Source organism: Lynx canadensis, chromosome B3, assembly GCF_007474595.2.
Source record: "Lynx canadensis isolate LIC74 chromosome B3, mLynCan4.pri.v2, whole genome shotgun sequence".
NCBI classification, from domain to species: Eukaryota; Metazoa; Chordata; class Mammalia; order Carnivora; family Felidae; genus Lynx; species Lynx canadensis.
The window spans coordinates 118,580,127-118,584,751 of NC_044308.2; the positions used below are offsets into that span (position 1 = coordinate 118,580,127).

Below are 4,625 nucleotides of genomic sequence, written 5' to 3' on the forward strand. Positions count from 1 at the left end.
AATTGCACAAGGATGTTGTAACAGCACTCTAGCTGATCTTAAGAGTTAACTAGCTTCAAGTTAACACACTCCTTGCTTGCTGGAGATGAAGGACCTTCATCTGTAACAGAACCAATTTGCTTTCTTTGAGATTTGCTGGCCACTGGTCTTGTGGAATAGAGGACCACAACGTTCCCAGACCACAGAAGCCAGCAAGTCTGTTTGAAGTCCCCTTAGCTTTCTGATTAGCTCAGATACCTCTTAGCAACATGTTTTTCATTTTTAAGGTCACACAAATGACTTTACTGACCTCTTTGCACATATGTAGACCTTGTCCTCCTTTGCAGAAAGAACAGACTATTCTTGCACAACCCTTGGGTACCAAGGAACCAGAACTTGTTGCACAACCTCTGAGTAGTACCAAGATAACTGAGGCTGGCATCATGGAGTCTGCAGTGGGCGCCTGCTGGCTCATGATCTTTCGCTCGCGAACGCACGCGCGCGCTCGCGCGCGCGCGCGCGCGCGCACACACACACACACACACACACACACACACAATTCTGGAACAGGCAGAAACCTGGGAGTTCTCCTTTGGACAAGAGTCTGCCTTCTCCCTAGGTGGCCAGACTCCTGAATAAAGCTCATATTCCTTTTCTGTCAAAACTTATCTATCGTCTTTTGAGTATTCGCCTTTCAAGTGACCGGCAGCTGAACTTGTGTTTCATTAACAGTATGTTTTATGTGGAAAACCCAGAACATACAAACAACCAAAGAAGATAAAAATCACCTGAATCCCACTATACAAAGGTAATCACGTTTAAAAAAAATTTTTTTTTAATGTTTATTTTTGAGAGAGAGAGACAGAGTAATCAGGGTAGGGGCAGAAAGAGAGGGAGCCACAGATTCTGAAGCAGGCTCCAGGTTCTGAGCTGTCAGCACAGAGCCCAACGCGGAACTCAAATTCACAGACCGTGAGATCATGACCTGAGCTGAAGTGGGACACTCAACCGACTGAGCCACCTAGGCGCCCCCAAAGGTAATCACTGTTAAATATTCTGGTGCAAAGACACCAAAACTTTCTTTAGTAGCATGTTTTCTTTGAAATAAACAACAGGCCCAAGGGAGTCACTTTTGCTAAACTCCGTCAAGACTCAACATTTAAACCTAACTGCACTTCCAGCCTCTCCCAACAGTGGAACTTTAAACCAATCAGTCTGGAATTTCCAGATCTGCACCGCTAAGGTAATCCGTATGATAAGACCCTTTGTCTTCCCCTATGGGAAGGTAACCTCCACTGAAATATCCCATTCTTTTCTTTGTCCCACCCTCTTTCTGCCTATAAAATGCCTGCCATTTTGTACAACTTGGAGCTCCTTTCTACTTGCTGGATGGGATGCTTCCTAATTCATAAATTTGTTGAATAAAGCCAATTAGATCTGAAAACTTACTCAAATGTTGCTTTTTAACAGTATGTATGCATATATGGATAGGTAGGTATACACATACACATCACACATACATAAATGTCCCCCCACATGGGATCCTACTGGAATACTTGTTGTGTCTGCTTCTTTTCCCACCCAATGATACATTAAGAACATTATTCCATGTCATTCAATTGTATTTCTGAAGATGGTTATTAATATCTGCTTTTATAGTGAGAACTAAGTAGCATTACAGGAAAAGTGATGAAATTTTTAAAAAGTCAGGCTCCAAAAGATGTCTCTCAGTCACAAGGGAAACTAGAAGACAGATAGCAACAACACTCTTTGCGGAAATCACAAAATGTTGAAAAAGCAAAGGATGAGGTCACAGGACACACTGAGAGGAGATGTTTGTACCGGATGTGGAAAATACAAATTTAGAGCTCTCCTCTAGCTGAATTTCTTCCCAAGCTTTGTGAACCCAGAAGCACAGCCCGTCCCCCTAGTTCACTGCAGGATGTATCCCTAGTCTACTGAAAACTATTCCCTTTGAAAAGGTAGTTAAATCTCCCAGTGACAAACTAAACTACCTTCTTCAACATTTCCCCAGGGATCTGATATTTTGGCCTTGCCAGCACACACAACCTGTGTGTCAATTAAGAAGAGGGATCCCTTTCCTGCTGTCCCTTCTTCTGTACACTGAAGCCCTAAACTAGACACAGGACTTGGGAGGATATGATACTGCCCCCCTGCCACCCGCCCCAGCTCATACTTTGACCCTTGGTCTAATAACTGCAGAGTAGTTCCTTACACAATGGCCTTGTCTGATATGGTCCCTGTAGATTTACTTAAACTTCCATGGAACATATGCAAAAATAATCTTAATCTCGCCATCCCAGCTGTCACTTTGCCCAATTCAAGAACTTCCTGTCTTATCCCACTCCAAGTTCCTCCAAACCAGGCCAAGGGCACACAAGCCATGTTATAGGGCTTTGCTCCATAATAATAAATTATTATTATAGCTACCATTTTTTAAGTGTTTAGTTCTGTACCAGACCCTGTGCTAAATGCCTTATATGCATTATTTTATCTTCACAACTCAATGAAGAAGTAAGTTTAATTATTATTCCCATTTTACAGATAAGATTGCTGAGACCTGAGAGAGTAACTTGACTGGGCTAATAATGCCACAGATACTAATGAGTGACAAGGAATCAATTCTGGTTGGTCTGTTTCCCACAAACATTTCCCATGCACCTCTTGTATGAAAGGCAGTTTGCCAAAAGCAAGAGAAAAAGGCATAAGAAAGACCTTTCCTTGAAATCCCACCATCTTTGAAAGAGTTTACAGTTTAGGAAGTTTAGGAAGGAATATGACAAGCACACGATACACCAATACAAGGCACAAGGTGCTAAGCTCGTGCGAAAGGGTCAAAGTTCTCTTAGAGAGATGGGAGAGCCTTTGGGGAGGAGATGGAATATGAAATGGGCTTTAATAAGGGTTTTCGCAAAAGATGTTTGGAGGACAGCATTTGGGGGAAACAGCATGAGTAAAGGTATGGAGAACATAGGCAAGGAACAATAAATAGTTTAACTTACAGAAGTAGAGCTTGGGAGAGTTGTGGCTGATAAAGCTGTAGCATTACATGACTTCAGTACCTAGCTAAGGAACTTGGATTGGTGGATGGAATACCAGATGGGTTTCGAGTGGGGTGATGGCAAGTCTGGGTATACAAACCTGAGAAAATTAATGTTGTAGCTACCTGTGTTATAAATTAGCACAGGGAGAGATCAAAGATAAAGATCAGTTGGGAGGCTACTTGTAATAGACCAGGAATTCTTGGTCTCAGTACTATTGACTTTTGGGTCAGATAATTATCTGGGTGTGTGTGGGGGGGTGTTCTTTGCACTATAGATGTTTAGCAGCATCTCTGGCCTCTATTCACTATATATTATAACATTCCACCCCACCCCCAATTGAGGCAAAATCGCCCCCATTGTGGGCCACTGTAATAGACCATATTACAGGCAGAAATTTTAAAAGGTGGATGTGACACATGGGCAAGGGTAAAACCTAAAAGCTTTGGTAAGTGTTTGGAGTCCAGAGGACTGGGGATCAAATAGAACCAGTGAAAAGGCCCTATAGGCCATGTAGTCTAACATACTCCTAATTGCTTGCAACACTAAACTCTTTAGAAGGGCAATTTGGTAAACCCTTTTGAAGGTAGTTTGGTAAAACCTTCTAACAATAACAAAAACTATCTTGCCTTTTGGCCCAGCAATTCAGTTCCTAGAAATTTATCTTAAATGATTCAAATGAAGACACAGAATCTTTGTGTACAAAGCAATAATACTTACATGGAATAGTGACCATGCCGTTCTCAACAATTGCACCCTCATACCTACCACATTGAACAGTGCCTGCTAAATGAGAGGCTCAGATTTAAGAAGTCAATTTAAGATTCAGATGTGTGATCCAAAACTCTGGAGAAGTCGTAGCTAATGAAACAAAATTCCAGATGGGGTGAAAAAGGCAGATATCAAGAATCCAAGTATAAAAGCTCATAACTTTCTTTTTTAACTTCTTTCTCATATCATAGAGAGGGAAATGACTGGAATTTTGTCTATCCGTGCTTTTTTTTTTTTTTTTCTAATGTGAGGTTGTGTCAAGGAGGGATTTGAACTCACAACCCCGAGATCAAGTCATATGCTCTACCAAATGAGTCAGCCAGGCTCCCCCCACCCTCCACAGTTACTGAGATTGTGTATTGGCCAAAGGAGGAGGGAAGTTATGGCGTCAATCAATGACGTCATCTGCTCAGAAAGACCCGGTGCGCCCCCCATCCCCACTCCGGTTTGAACTCTGCCTGAGGAATCTCGCTCTTTGCCCGAGGACATTCCTTTAAAATAAGAATTTCGAGACTTCACGTGCAAAGTTGCTGGGAAACACGCTGTTCGGGAATGAGGACGTCCTGGGGCACACTCCAATGTACAGAGATTAAAGAGTTCCCGGCAACTTGGTTTTTAAATTGCCCTGCAAACGTGAAATCCTAGCTGATCTGGCAGCCACTCCGCTATGGTGGTGAGAGACAGCCTACCAGCCGGGCGAGAGGGAGGCGCCGGGCGGAAGAATGGCAGGCGTGGCCAACCCGGAGGCGGCTGGAGGCCGCGCCCCCTTCCCAGAGTGCCCCGCAGCCGCTCCCCGCGAGATCTCTTTTCTAG

At 43.3% G+C, this 4,625-nt stretch overlaps 1 protein-coding gene across 1 annotated transcript in view; it reads right to left on the minus strand.

The window, feature by feature from the left end:
- Positions 1-4,625, minus strand: part of HEATR4 (HEAT repeat containing 4) — a 50,143-nt gene that overhangs the window by 9,236 nt on the left and 36,282 nt on the right. The window lies entirely within an intron of this gene.